The sequence below is a fragment of the Hemicordylus capensis genome, chromosome 6, assembly GCF_027244095.1.
Source record: "Hemicordylus capensis ecotype Gifberg chromosome 6, rHemCap1.1.pri, whole genome shotgun sequence".
NCBI lineage: Eukaryota > Metazoa > Chordata > Lepidosauria > Squamata > Cordylidae > Hemicordylus > Hemicordylus capensis.
The window spans coordinates 109666757-109682778 of record NC_069662.1 but is presented as its reverse complement, the minus strand read 5'-3'; the positions used below and the strand labels follow the sequence as shown (position 1 = coordinate 109682778).

General features: G+C 42.9%; 1 protein-coding gene and 1 long non-coding RNA gene across 3 annotated transcripts in view; one reads left to right on the top strand and one right to left on the bottom strand.

Annotated features, from left to right (window-relative positions):
* UBE2E2 (ubiquitin conjugating enzyme E2 E2) overlaps positions 1-16022 on the top strand; it is a 249877-nt gene that overhangs the window by 72994 nt on the left and 160861 nt on the right. The window lies entirely within an intron of this gene.
* The window catches only part of LOC128329869 (uncharacterized), a 49198-nt gene that overhangs the window by 30184 nt on the left and 2992 nt on the right, over positions 1-16022 (bottom strand). The window contains exons 2-3 of the long non-coding RNA XR_008309825.1: positions 15070-15314; positions 5339-5491 (exon numbers count right to left, since the gene is read on the bottom strand). This is a non-coding gene — a long non-coding RNA (uncharacterized LOC128329869). The remainder of the gene's footprint in view (positions 1-5338; positions 5492-15069; positions 15315-16022) is intronic.

Here is a 16022-nt window from a genome sequence, read left to right as displayed (position 1 = left end):
CATCAGACGCAGGTGGCGTAGTTTAGCAAGATCGGCAAGTACCACATTCGCAGCATGTCCGGGAGGCAGGGAGAGCTGCACTTTTGGGCTACACTGCAAGCGTGGTGCTGGCCAATTTTTCTCACAAATGTGGCCATGCCGCCCCGTTTATGAACTAAACTTTGCCTCACATCTGACATCAGATACAGGGGGCATGGTTGGAGCATGAGGTGGAGGCCCAGATTCTTTGAACCCGTTCACACAATGGTGGCTCCATCCTGGACTTCCATGTAGGACATCCCAGTGAACACTCTCTTATTGCTTCCCTTGTTCACATGTGCTGCTAAGTCATACCATTTGAATCAACTCAGTGTGAACAGGTGTGGTGGACATGTATAGAGTAAATACGATCTGTCTTGCTTCTTGCTTCCTTTTGAAGATTTTGTAGGTACAAAAACTGTACCTACTCTAGATGTTACAGGGTGAGATACTGGTGTGGGCTGTCTGTCTGTTGCTGTTGCTGCGTTGAAAATCTGCCTGCAGGAGTGGGGGAGAGGAGGCGAGTCCACCTGCCAGCCCCCTGCCTGACCTGCAGAACTGTGGCCTTTGGCAGTGGCTGCTTCGCAGGATCAGGGCCAGGAGTGAGTCAGCAGTTCTTGCTTACCAGCTGACCAGAGGGGCTATCTCTGGCCCTATATAGGAACGCTGCCTGTGGTGGCGAGCCAGCCACCGGCGGGGTCACCACCAAATGGGCGACACCAAAGGGGCTCCCCACTTTGGGGGAGCCACTTGGGGGACAGCGAAGGCGAGGGCCAGGCCTCTCGGCCCAGGTATTTTTTATGTGGTTGGCATTTAATAATGGGGCTTCTGTTTTAATTAGTCCTGGGTGAGGATCTTTTAGAATGTGTCTGGGCTTGCCTGGAGATGGGGAGACAGGGGGCGTGTCTACTGACTGTGGGGCGGCCATCACGGTGGTGGTGGTGGTGGTGGTGCGGAACCGAAGAAGTAATGTTGGCAGGTCAGTGGGCCAGGGGAAGGGGACATAGAAATCTAATAGCTGTTTCCCCTTCCAGCTGTCCTGCCAGTTCTTTGACCTTGGGGAGTAGTGCCGACCACCCTTGGAACCTCACCATGCTCCTCTGTAATGCCAGGTTGGTCTGGAACAAATAATCCATGATTTGATTCTGGATGAAGGTGCTGACCTGGTATGTATTACAGAGACCTGGTTGCGGGAGGCTGGGGGCCCAGTGTGGTCCCAGCTTCTCCCTCCAGGCTACTCTGTTGAGGAGCAGGTCAGAGACCACAGGCGGGGAGGTGGAGTGGCTGCGGTCTATAAGAATACTATCTCCCTTACCAGGATCCCTGTTAGAGTGTCGGACCATATTGAATGTGTGTACTTAAGTTTGGGGACCAGGGATAGACTGGGACTTCTGTTGGTGTACCGATCGCCCCGCTGCTCAACAGAGTCCCTAACTGAGCTGACGGACTTGGACTCTGGTATGGTGTTGGAGTCCCCCAGGCTTGTGGTGCTAGGGGTCTTCAATGTTGATTTTGGGACCAGTTTGTCTGGGGCAGCTCAGGCGTTCATAACGGCCATGACGACTATGGGCCTGTCTCAAGTGGTCCCGGGACCGATATACATTGCAGGTCACATGCTTGATTTGGTCTTTCACTCTGATCAGGGAGGTTTTCCATGGGTGGGGAATCCTGTGATTTCCCCATTGTCATGGATGGATCACCATCTGGTTAAGGTTGGACTCACAGTCACACCCCACCTTCGCAGGGGCAAGGGACCTATTAGGATGGTCCGCCTGAGAAGGTTATTGGATCCTATAGGATTTCAAGAAGCCTTGGAGGGATTTAGTGTTGGCTCTGCCGGCGATCCTGTTGATGACCTGGTGGAGAATTGGAACAGCAAACTCACCAGGGCGGTTGACATGATCGCTCCTAAGTGTCTTCTCTGACCCTCTTCAAAACTGGCCCCTTGGTATACGGAAGAACTACGTGGGCTAAAGTGGCGAGGTAGACGACTGGAGTGCAGGTGGAGAAAGACTCGGCTTGAATCCGACAGATTGCAACATAGAGCTCATTTGAAGACCTATGCTCAGGTGATACGTGCGGCAAAGAAGCTATTCTTTTCTGCACATATTGCATCTGCAAGTTCACATCCAGTGGAGTTGTCCAGGTTTGTGAGGGTCTAATATGTGCCCCCTTCCTTGAATCATAATCTGGAACCATCTACCACCCGTTGTGATGTGTTTAATGAATTCTTTGTGGGGAAAATCTCTCGTATTCGGGCCGTGTCATCTCCATGTCATCTCCACAATTACTTCAATGTCTGATGTAGAGGTATCCAGCGACTCCTCTTATGTGGTTAGGTTGGATCAGTTCCAGTTTGTGACTCCTGAGGATGTGGACAAGCTGATTGGAACGGTGCAGCCCACCAATTGTTCTCTTGACCCTTGCCCGACATGGCTTATACTATCTGGCAGGGAGGATGTTGTAGAAGGTCTGGTAGAGATTATAAATGCATCTCTGAGGGAAGGTAGGATACCTCCTAGTCTTAAGGAGGTGATTATTAGACCGCTTCTGAAGAAGCCTACTTTGGATCCCTCAGAGCTGAGTAACTACAGGCCTGTCTCCAACCTTCCGTGGCTGGGCAAGGTAATTTAGAGGGTGGTGGCCTCACAGCTCCAGACAGTCTTGGAGGAAACTGATTATCTAGACCCATTTCAAACTGGCTTCTGGTCAGTTTATGGGGTAGAGAGTGCCTTGTTCAGCCTGATGGATGATCTCTAACTGGGAATGGACAGAGGAAGTGTGACTCTGTTGGTCCTTTTGGACCTCTTGGCGGCTTTCGATACTATCAACCATAGTATCCTTCTGGAGCTTCTGAGGGGGTTGGGAGTGAGAGGCACTGCTCTGCGGTGGTTCTGTTCCTACCTCTCAGGCAGGTTCCAGATGGTGTCCCTTGGAGAATGTTGTTCTTCAAAATCTCAACTTTTGTATGGTGTCCCTCAGGGCTCTGTATTGTTTTCAATGTTGTTTAACATCTACATGAAACCGCTGGGAGAGATCATCAGAAGATTTGGTGCAGGGAGCTATCAGTATGCTGATGACACCCAAATCTATTTCTCCATGTCAGCATCATCAGGAGAGGGCATAACCTCCCTAAATGCCTGCCTGGAGGTGGCAATGGGCTGGATGAGGGATAACAAACTGAGACTGAATCCAGATAAGACAGAGGTACTCATTGTGAGGGGTCAGAACTCGAGAGTAGATCTTGATCTGCCTGTTCTGGATGGGGTCACACTTCCCCAGAAGGAACAGGTATGCAGTCTAAGGGTGCTTCTGGATCCAAGTCTCTCCCTGGTGTCCCAAGCTGAGGCAGTGGCCAGAGGTGCCTTGTATTAGCTTCAGCTGATACGCCAGCTGCACCGATTTCTTGAGATCGACAACCTCAAAAGAGTGTTAACATATGCTGTTAACCTCCAGACTGGATTACTGCAATGTGTTCTGTGTGGGGCTGCCCTGTACACAGTCCGGAAACTACAGTTGGTCCAGAATGTGGCAGTCAGGTTGGTCTCTGGGTCATCTAGGAGAGACCATATTACTCCCATATTGAAGGAGTTACACTGGTTGCCAATATGTTTCCGGGCAAAATACAAGGTGCTGGTCATAACCTATAAAGCCCTAAATGGCTTGGGCCCTGGATATTTAAGAGAACGTCTTCTTCATCATGAACCCCACTGCCCATTGAGATCATCAGGAGAAGTCCATCTGCATTTGCCCCCAGCTGGTCTGGCAGCTACTCAGGGATGGGCCTTCTCCATTGCTGCCCTGAGGCTTTGGAATGCCCTCCCTAGTGAAATAAGAGTCTCCCCATCTTTGACAATTTTAAAAAAGTCTTTAAAGACACATCTGTTCATCCCAGCTTTTAACTGATATTGTTTTGATTGTTTTAATGTTGTTTTTAGAACATTGTTTTTTTAAAAAAAATTTAAATTGTTGTGTTTTAAATTTCTTGTTTTAGTTTTTAACGAATGTGTTACCTTTGTTTATTATCTTGTTGTGAAATGCCCAGAGATGTAAGTTTTGGGCGGTATAAAAATATGTTAAATAAATAAATAAATAAATAGTATAAATATAATAGTATATGTTATATATTATATACTAGATTATATAGTACTATATAATCTAGTACACTAGATTGTATTATAGGTACATTATGTTTTACCAGGTCAAAAAATTGTGCCCCTCAGCTTAATGAATGCCTTTTAGCTTGGGAGTGTCAAATTAAAATTTTATCAAGTACTACTTCTCTTTTCTGAGATATTCTAATGTAATCGGATTCAGTGGCATTGTTCCACCTGCTGTTGCCCTGGAGGGTTCCCCTTCCTTTGAAAATTATAATACTGCAGGGTTCTTTCTTGGCCTTGAGAATTGTTAATTTATTTTGATGCATTAGGGGTTTCATTTAGCATGCTGCTATTTCTCTTCATTGTCCCTGCAGAATCAGTTTACTAATTCACATGATGATGTCTTGTTTTCATTAACATGGAATAGTTATTTCTTCAATGATCTCCATTATACTACTTCTGACATAATGTAAATACATACGGTATTATAGCATATTTTAAGAGTACAGTTATTCATTAATCTGGGATAAAGTTTGTGTATCCAAATATATATAGTAATGGACAATGTTACACTAAATTCTGTCTAACAGAAATTAGTATAAACTTTTAAACCTCTAGCCGAGAAGTGCAAAAGTTCAAACCTTTCTACTGAGGTGTGAAATGTTTTTTAATGTACCTGTAAGTTGACTTGTTTGTTTTTAAGATAGTGTATGATATTGCTTTGGAATTGTTATTCATGACTAACAAGGTTTTCCACCTCAACAAACAATATGGAAAGGGCCAGGGCCAAACTGTAATTGCTGGTGTAGCTGCATAATCAACCATGTACACTTAGTTACCCTTCAGAATCAGACCTGTTTCACAGAGAGAGCATGCAGAGAAGATTACAAATAGCACAGCACTTCTGCAATAAGGCTACTCTGCTACAGAAAAGTTATAGTTGAATTATTTGTATGAGTACTTAAATGCATGCTTACATTTTTCTTATAATAAACACCAATAATGTTTAATTTTAGTAGTCATTTCAACTGAAATGCTATAGAAGTAGTAAAATATATAGATTATACTGGTATTTTCTTTCAGATTGCTTACAGCTTTATGCAAATGTGCAATACTGTGAAGAACTAAAATGTCTGCTGTGGACATTTCCTTTAACAATATATTGCATCAGATATACATTTTAGTTAAGACCAGTATTTCAACAATTACTGTCTACTGACTTTGGGATCCAGCTTTAGGATACTGTGCCACCTTTTCATCTACAGGCCCTCTGATAGTCTGGGAGCATCTGGTGTTCTAGTACTGTTGAAGACTTAATTGTTTCCTGGATGGAATCCCATTGGAGAAACACAATAAACTCCACTGAGGTGTGCCTTTAAAAAAAAAAAAAAAAGGAGAAGCAGGATACGAGTGAAATAATACCAGCACTAGAGTTGAGGAATCACACAGTGCGACATATGAGTGTCAGATATATATAGAGGCAGAATAAATATGTTAATGTAATACTTGGAAAAAACATTTTTCAGATTTCATTTTTCTGCTCCATCCATTTAGAACCCAGAGCCAAGTCTTAAAAGTAGATGTTTATAGTCTGTAACGGTCATGTGAAAAATTAAACTTGTGGTGTACTGTTTCTATAAACTTTGCACTTAGAAATATGTTTAGTGCTCATTGATAACCTAGAAACAAGAATATTTGTTCAGCAAACTTCTAAAGTTCAGTGTACTGTTCTGAAAGCCTACAAAATGTTATGAAACGTAGTACCTAGCTACACTGCAGTTAATAAATATGGAATTAGATAACTGCTTTCCATTTTGTCTTAATTTTGTTTACTAAAAATGATTGCATGATATTATTATTTATATTATTATTTCTTGTTTACGCAGTCATACAGGTGTTATTGACTGGTTTGCTTTATCCAGACATCGAGTCCTTCCCAAGGACCTGGGATGGCTGAATTTTATCATCAATACTGTTGGTTATTATAGATATCATCGCAAAATATAGGCTGTTCCCAGTAAAGCTGCTTTTTGTAATTGGCTGATGGTGATTTCTGTGGCCCCTATGGTGTTGAGGTGCTCTTCAAGGTCTTTTGGGACTGCACCCAGGGCGCCAATTACCACTGGAATTATTTTGGTCTTTTTCTGCCACAGCCTTTTGATTTCAATTTGTAGATATTTGTATTTGGTGATTTTTTCTATTTCTTTTTCTTCTATTCTGCTATCCCCTGGTATTGCTATGTCGATTATTTTGACTTGTTTTTCTTTCTTCTCGACTACAGTTATATCTGATGTATTGTGTGGCAGATGTTTGTCTGTTTGTAGTTGGAAGTCCCATAATATTTTTACATCTTCATTTTCTTCCACTTTTTCAATTTGATGGTCCCACCAATTCTTGGCTACAGGTAGCTTGTATTTTTTGCAGATGTTCCAGTGTATCATCCCTGCTACCTTGTCATGCCTTTCTTTGTAGTCAGTCTGTGCGATCTTCTTACAACAGCTGATCAGGTGGTCCACTGTTTCATCTGCTTCTTTACAAAGGCGGCACTTGCTGTTTGTTGTGGATTTTTTGACTTTTGCTCTTATTGCACTTGTTCTTAGTGCCTGTTCTTGTGCAGCCAGTATTAAACGCTCTGTTTCTTTCTTCAAGTTGCCATTCTTAAGCCATTGCCAGGTCTTGGTGATGTCTGATTTTCTACTTATATTGTGTAAATATTGACCATGCAGGGGCTTATTTCTCCATTTTTCTACTCGGTTCTTGACTTGTTCTTTCTTGTAGGCCTGCTTTGTTTCATTGGTGTTAAATAATTTCTCGTTCTCGACCATTTTAAGTGCATCTTCTTCACTGTCCTTGATATATTCTTCAAGGCCTCTTTTCTCCTCCTCTACTGTTTGATGGACTTGCAGCATTCCTCTTCCACCTGAGCTGCGAGGGAGGTAGAGCCTATCTACATCACTGCGGGGGTGCAGAGCATGATTGATGGTCATGATTTTCCTGGTCTTACGATCTAGCATCTCTAGCTCTGCCTGGGTCCAGTCTATTATTCCTGCAGTGTATCTGATAACAGGTATAGCCCAGGTGTTTATGGCTTGTATGGTGTTCCCGCCATTGAGTTTGGACTTGAGGATTTTTCTAACTCTCCTGATGTATTCACTTCCAATTTTTCTTTTAACTTCAGTGTGTGCGATGTTATCAGCCTGGAGAATGCCCAAGTATTTGTAAGGTTCTTTCTCTTCCAGGTTCTTGATCTTGCTTCCATTGGGCAGTTCTATTCCTTCTGTTTTTGTTATTTTTCCTCTTTTCATTATTAATGCAGCACACTTGTCTAGTCCAAACTCCATTGCTATATCGCTACTGAATATACGGACAGTGTTTAGCAGTGATTCGATTTCTGACTGGGACTTTCCGTACAATATTATTATTATTATTATTATTATTATTATTATTACTACATTTATATCCCGCTATAGATAACTGTTTTGAGGCCAAGTGTGAAATAATAGTTATACTAGTGATCTTCATTATTTTTCAAGTGGGAGCCACTTTGGGAATAATATTTCAGTGAGAGAGCCATTTCCCACTGTGCTAACCTCTGCGAGTGCTACACTATCCCTAGCACCAGGGGGACAGCCTTTAAAATAAACAGAGCCCTGTCATCTTAGAACTTGCACACAGATTGCTGGGAAGTGTAGTCCTTTACTATGTTTTCCTCATAGACCTTAATGAGGAAGGAACTGGAAAAGACTACACTTTCTGTGCTCCATGAGCACTTTCAAAGATGGCTCTGGAGCTTGAGACAGCTCAGTTTAGCTTAAAGGAGCCCCACCAGCCATAGGAAAAGTGGGGCACTTTACGATGGCTGCACTTGCCTCTGCATACCCCAGGGGAGCTGTGTGGAGTATTTGGACTTCGACTGAAAATTTTCACAGGTCCAATAAACAATTAGGGGGCCACACTTAGGGTCAGTGGAAGTTATCACTGGCTCCCAGCCTTGAGGCTAAGAACACTGAGCTATGCATTATTTCAGTTACTAATGGAGGCAAATTTGATCATGTAACCATGACTGTGGACACTTTTTGTGATAGCATTCACTGCTTTCCACCATTGAGTTATAATTTTCAAGTATGTAACACCAAACACCAGAAAATGTTATGACATTATTTCAGCTTGGGACATTATTTCAAACATTGAAGTAATATTTTTAATTACAGGCATTTGGAAGGTTTCCCAAATCAATTCAGGAGTGTTTAAAGAAAAAGATAATGTAATCAGGCTGCTGTTGGAGCAAGTGATTCTTCAGCTGAGCAATTTCCTAGGTTAACACACTGTGAAGAGACCACATGCTTTCTCTTCTGAAAGGGAAATACTTCTGCAAAAGCCCTGGAGGATAGTTTTCAGTTTCAGTCATGCTGTCTGAGTAATTTAATTTAATTTAGGCATGAAGCTAATAATTTTTAATACTACTATGGCTGTGTTTTTAAGCAATATTCACACTTTAGAGCCAATCTGAAAGAGACTGTGAAGACTTTGACAAGGCCTTCAGTAACTTTAGAAACTTTAGAACCTTACATACACCAAGTTCTGCTCCTTGGTTTTCCTCGGAGCTTAGGGCGATGAAGCAACTCGGACAACGGCTAGAACAACGCTGGAGGAAGAGTCGTCACGAATCTGACCGAACACGGGCTAGAGCCCATTTTAGGGACTACTCCGTGGCGGTGGGGGCGGCGAAGAAATGCTTTTTCTCCGCCTCCATTGCGTCTGCTCAGTGCAGACAAACAGAGCTGTTTTGTGTGGTGAAAACCTTGCTCCACACATCCCCCCAGACAATGGGGGAGGAGCCATCTACAGCTCTTTGTGATCGGTTTGCCTGTTGCTTTGCAGATAAGTCGCTTGCATCCATGCTGACCTGGACTCCAGAGTTTTGGCAGTTCCGGCAGACGTGCCTTTGGTACCATCTGGTCCCGTTGTGTTGGATTCTTTTCAGTTGGTGCGGCCTGAGGATGTGGACAAGATCCTGGGCAGTGTGCGGGCGACTTCGTGCGCTCTTGACCCTTGCCCTTCATGGCTAATAAAAGCTGCCAGGGAGGGGACAGGTAGATGGCCGGAGGTGATCGTTAATGCTTCATTAAGGGAGGGCAGGATGCCATCGTGCCTGAAGGAGGTGGTGGTAAGACCTCTATTAAAAAAGCCCTCCCTTGATCCCTCCAACCTGGACGACTATAGACCTGTGTCTAACCTCCCCTTTTTGGGCAAGGTGATAGAGGGTGTGGTGGCGTCCCAGCTGCAGAGGGTCTTGGATGATACGTATTATCTGGACCCTTTTCAATCTGGCTTCCGCCCTGGGTATGGGACTGAGACTGCCTTGGTCGCTCTAGTGGATGACCTACGCCGGGAACTAGACAGGAGGAGTGCATCCCTGTTGGTTCTGCTGGACCTCTCAGCGGTGTTCAATACCATCGACCATGGTATCCTTCTGGGCCGCCTCTCAAGTATGGGAATCGGAGGCACTGCGTTGCAGTGGTTTCGGTCCTTTCTTGAGGGGAGGGTTCAGAAGGTGGTGCTGGGGGACTACTGCTCGGCCCCGTGGCCGTTGGCCTGTGGGGTCCCGCAGGGATCGGTCTTGTCCCCTATGCTGTTTAACATCTACATGAAGCCGCTGGGAGAGGTCATCCGGAGATTTGGACTGAGTTGTCAGCAATATGCGAATGACACTCAGCTCTATCTCTCCTTGTCATCTGATCCTAGGGAGGCGGTGGATGTCCTGAATCGGGGGCTGGAGGCCGTGATGGGTTGGATGTGGGCTAACAAACTGAAATTGAATCCGGATAAGACGGAGGTCAGTACTGTTGGTCTCCTACTGTTGGTCAGTAGGAGAGCTAATCGGGATGAGGAAATTTTACCGGTTCTGGATGGGGTTGCACTCCCCTTGAAGGAGCAAGTACGCAGCTTGTGGGTACTACTGGACCCGGCTCTGCTTTTGGAAGCTCAAGTGGAGGCGGTGGCCAGGGGTGCCTTTGCACGGCTTCGGCTGGTGCGCCAGCTGCGTCCCTTTCTCGAGAAGGCAGATCTGGCCACGGTTACCCACGCCTTAGTCACGTCGCGGCTGGATTACTGTAACGTGCTCTACGTGGGGCTGCCCTTGAAGAATATCCGGAAACTGCAGCTAGTGCAAAACGCGGCAGCGAGGGTTTTATCCGGAGCTGCCTGTTGGGAACATATCACCCCCATTTTGAAAGAGCTGCACTGGCTGCCGATTCGTTTCCGGGTCCAATTCAAGGTACTGGTTTTGACCTTTAAAGCCCTTAACGGTTTGGGCCTGGGGTATTTGAGGGACCACCTGCTCCCAAGGGTTGCTGCCCGCTTGACAAGGACATCTGAGGGGGCCCTGCTCCGGGTGCCGACAATGAGGGAGGCCCAGCTTTCGTGCACTCGGGACAGGGCCTTCTCTGTTGCTGCCCCCAGACTCTGGAATGCTCTCCCAGTGGCCATTCGTTCCTCAGACTCCATCACGGCTTTTAGAAAGCTTTTAAAGACTTGGCTTTTTACCCAGGCTTTTACATGATCGTTTTCTACTGCGGCTTCTCTGTGTTTTTATTTGTTGTATTTGTTGTATTGTTTTAATGCCGGTTTTTATATGTTTTTATACTTTTAACATGATGTTTTTATTGTCTTTTTATTGTATGTTTTTAACTTTTGTAAACCGCCTTGGGGTTATCTTTTTAACGAAAGGCGGTATATAAATGCAAAAATAAATAAATACATAAATAAAGTTAGACCATTGGTCCATCTAGCTCAGTATTGACTATGCTGACTGGCAGTGGCTCTCCAGGTTTCAGGCAGAAGTCTTTCCCAGCTGTACTTGGAGGTGCAAAGGATTGAAATTGAGGTCTTCTGCATGCAGAACAGATGCTCTAGCACTGACCTACGGCCCCATCCCCTTTGTTGCATGCTCTGTTATAGGAGGAGAAAGTTGATTCATCGCTATAAATCAGTTACAGGTAGACCTTGGCACATGTGATCCTGTGTATTCGCAGTCAGGCAATTGAGACCTGACCTCGGCATATGCAAGTAAATAAAGGGTAAAGAACCGTGTATCTGCAGTTCCTTGGTGGCCAGAAATGACCTCCGAGGTCATTTCCGACCCCCATTTTGAAGAGAAGAGCCATTTTACACAAATATGGCTCATTTGTGTAAAAACAAAAGGGCAAAATTGAGCATTTTATTGGCATTGCTGGATAGCTGGGGATTAGGGATGTGCAAACTGATTTGGATACAAATCTATTTGTACCCGAATCTAGCTGATTCGGGTGATTCAGAGACAAAACGAATCACATCTGTGGTCCATTGGCTAGATTCGGGTACAAATCGAATCGCTGATTCGAATCAATTCGGGTTTTGGATCTGTCCCATTATTTTCCGAGATTCCCAGCTTTCATTTTAAAAAAAGCTAAGCTCTAGCCTTATAGAAGTGGAGTTATGGAGCAAAATGTGTGGTCACTGTTTTTCAAGTGTTCGGATTCTTTGGTGTATAAATAACTTTCACTCAATGAATCCTTATGAGGATTCATTACACACCTTCATTTCTTCTGTTCATTTTGACTGTCTTTTTGACAGCGCCAATTGTCAACTGCCGTGTACCACCCTCAAGGCAGTGGGGCACTACTCAGTTTAAGTTAAGTGCCTAATGGGTAGAGGCTACCACCCAAATTGCAGAAGAATTTGGCAAAGGGCTGATTTTTGGTGAATTGTTGAAGGTTTAGTGTCTTTGGGGCAGATTTGGGACATAAAGCGGGATCTGGGGTGGAAGAGTGGGGTGAGGTGGTAGTGCCTAATGGCTGGAGGCTACCACCCAAATTGCAGAGGGCTGATTTTTGGTGCATTGTTGAAGTTTACGCATCTTTAAGGTTTTCCCCCCTTTGGATTCGGATCCAAATTGAATCGGGGCTGTTTCGATTTGGTTACAAATAAAAAAACAGAAAATCCAAATTGCACACCCCGCAAAGCATAGTACATTATTTTCTTTCCCTGATTTCTGCCATTTTAAGCCCTAAAGTGTGTTTTGCCCATGGATAACGGGGTTCACTGTATAGGTAAAGAGTATGAGGGCAGAGGTTTTAGAGCACTATGTAGCTTGTTAAGATCAAGAGTTATGCATATGCTTAAATGGAACATGGTACTAATTACAGAACATGAAAACCTCCTTGATACAGTGAAACAGATTATCTGTAAATTCTTTCTAATCCTTCCTGCTACATGTAATTGATGTAGTTTAGTTCATAAGCTGGTCAAAAATTATCAAGGTATCCATTATTATTCATTAATTGACTTCTTCTGGAGTTTATATATGGCGGTTTAATTGATGTGTGAGCACTGCAAGATATTCCCCTCGGGGATGAAGCCACTCTGGGAAGAGCAGAAGGTTTCAAGTTCCCTCCCTGGCTTTTCCAAGATAGGCTGAGAGAGATTCCTGCCTGCAACCTTGGAGAAGCCGCTGCCAGTCTGTGAAGACAATACTGAGCTAGATAGACCAATGGTCTGACTCAGTATATGGCAGTTTCCTATGTTCCTGTGATGTTGGCAATTGTAATAAATTTCTAGCAGGATTGGTAGATTAGACCAACCTGAGAACTGATGTCTGAAAACTGATAGCTTAATGCTATAGTTTGAGGTCTTACAGTATTTACTTTTTATTAATCCCTATTAGCACCTTTAGATGGGGGAAAAATTAAAACTATCACAATAGCAATGTTTGGCTTAAATTTATCTTTATTTCAAAATTGTACTGAAAATAGGAACATATGTTCATCTGACAGAAAATACAGGTTGAGATTAGATTTACAATTGCAACTTTCATAGATATTTAAATGCAAAGCAATTTTCACAAAGCTCTTTCTCTTTCACAAAGAGATAACATACAACACTGCTAATAATTTAAAAGGGAAATCTGTACAGGGGTATGTGTGCTTAAAAATATTTGTGTGCACATACAACTACTATAAGAATAAAACCAGTTTAATTGTCTTTTTGCAAACCCCATCCCCAGCCATTGGCTGAACTACTTTGATGTCATAGATGGTCTATTTGGCCAGAACAATTAATCAACTATAGAATGTGTCAATGAAAACAGTGCATTAGTTTCTGTGTGAGAACTTAAAAGTGAATTTAAAACTCTCATAGAAGTCTAAGAAGAGAAGCTGGGTGGGCAAGTGGTGTGACTAAGAGTTATGATGAAGAATATTTTGTATTTATTAATACAAAATCTGGTTAGGGTACAAATTAATGCACATATTTAACATGCTATGCGGTACTCTGTTTCTGGAAGAAAGACTGTGGGTGTGCAAGCAACCCTAAGCATTCCTGTACTGAAGGCTGCTTTGCGCAGTCGTCCAAGTATGGAGATGGAGTGGGGATTTCCATGAGCTTTCCCACGCAGGGCTCTTAGTTTGCATCTCATCCGAAATGAAGGGTGTGTGTTCACATATCAGCCAGATGAACCCCAAAGTCCCTGTGAGCCATCTGGGAGCACTTGACACATGATTCAGGGTTTTCATTGCATGTGTAGCCCAATTTTATATGGGGGGGGATCCACTTTTTGCAGCTTTTGGGGGGGGGCAACTTTGAACTTGCAGTAAACTCGCAGTAAAGCCAGCTGTCTGAAAATGCTCCATGTCTCTTCCATGCCTCCCAAAGGCCTTTCACATTGTAGAAATATGTTCCTGGGTGCTGTGCAAACATTGGAAATAGACTTTCACAATGGGAAAGGGCTCTGGGAAGGAAGGAAGGGATGCAAAAATTCCTTCCTGCACCCAGACCCCTGCAGAAAGCAGCCTTCAGTGAAGGGATGCTAAAAGCTACGTGTGTACCCACAACCATCCTTCCAGCAACATAGAGCTGCATATCATGCCAGCCATGGTACTTTAATATGATATTTAACTGTATCAACCACAAAATTACAGCTTGAGCCACTAAAAGCACATTTTTCTGTCTGGATGTGCTTATCTGTGTTTAACACTTTTACTATTCTGTAGAAATAAAGACATTGGTGTATGTGCCACTGATAACAGACAGTGTGACAGTATCATGTCAGTCTTCTTAATAATGTCTGACACATTCAGATTGGTTAATTCTGGAAGGGGCCCTAATCAGATTTAAGTATTATTGGCTATTGTGCCCTCCATAGAATAGGAATCCATTGGGGAATAATCAGACTGCTTATAAACTGTATTAAATGTTAAAATGAAGAACTTGCATAAAAGGAATATTATGCTAGTATTTATAAAGTGAAATTTGACCCTATCTCTGGAAACACAGTAGTATTCTTACATCATTGCCAGCTCAGTTTTTGAGTATGCCCTTTTGTTCTTTGATAATTGGAGAGTAGATAATTTTGATATTTTGTAACTTCAAAAGAACACATTTTTCAGAGGCTATATGCAAGTTCAGCCACTGGTAAATAAGGTCTAAGTAAGGTGAATGACGGATGGAATTTTGAAATTGGTGCTCTATAATCCCCCTGCAATCCTGATACCTTGTGGGAATTTTTTGGGAAGCCTGTTCAGTTAGGACAAACTGGCTTGTTCAAGATCAGGAATTTTTCACATGAAGCCACTGTATTTGTCTTTGGCTGGGCAACTACTATAGTTGCATGCCCTTAAATATTATAATAAATAAATGAATTATTTCAAAGTAGTTTTTTGTAGAAACATGTTTTTTAGCTGTGTGTCCCTGCTATGTATGCTAGCAACAGTCTGGTGCAGATATAAGTGTTGGCAATACACACTTGCTCTCCTCTCCCTGTTGCCTTGTTGGCATTAACCACAAGTTGCACTGAACATAAATTTGGCCAGTGTTCTAACCACAGCTCCTTTGTAAAGAAAAGGTTAGCTTTATATGCAAGTCTGCAAAGTTATGGTTATGGGGGAGTCTGGTTATTGTAGTATAAAATTCTTACCTTTTGCTAATTGAGCAAAGATGCACATTCTAAATGTGGTGGCTCTCTTACATATATCTGGGTGGCAGGGGACAACTGACTTTCAGTCCAGCATAGTGTTTCTACCGGTCCCAGTGTTGGTTGCTGCTGCTTCCCTCGTGTTTCTTTTCAGATCGTAAGTCAGGAAGCTGTTGTTCCTTTTTGCCATGTAAACCTCTTGAACTTTCTTTGTTGAAAAGTAATCTATAAATACCCTTGGTAATAAACTAGGGATGATACAAATAAGGAAAGACAAGGATAATTTACTCCAGAGAGTTATATGACTCTCGACTATGATTTCAAAGGAGGCTGCATTTGAACCTCACTAGAAAGGATGTGCCTGATCATAGTATCAAAATAGGATGTTTTACTAGTTCTGCAACATATTTGTTGTTTTTATAGTATTTTTAAATCATCTGGTGGTGAAGATTAGAATTGGAATATTAGACTGGAAAAATTATCTAAAATATTTGTAAATTTCCTTTTAAAAGTAGGCTTTTGTGGCACAGCAATCCTGTGTGGTCAGTTAGGTTGAGACAGGCACTTTTCTAAGACCACCCTGTGAGTTTTAAAGTTGAGGATGAATTTGCACATAGAATTCTTGTATCCAAGTTTAAAATTATACTAACTGTACTTCACAGGTTTTTTCTTTTCCCATGCACTCATGTTGTTTATAGCTATGACCATCTCTTTGATGCTGATTACAACTCCGGGTACAGTTATCCTCTAAGTACTGCAGTGAGTTCATTTGGTCAGGGCTGGGATTCAGGAATTCAGTACAGTCCCCAAAGTGTATCTAGTATTTAAAATGAAATTTGCTGGTATTTTGTATCAGTTTAGAGAAAACAGCTGCAATTTTTGTACCATTTATATTTAATGGTATAGACCCAGAATGCTATTGATAGCATAGTTCTTAGAATATTAAGCCAAGCCGG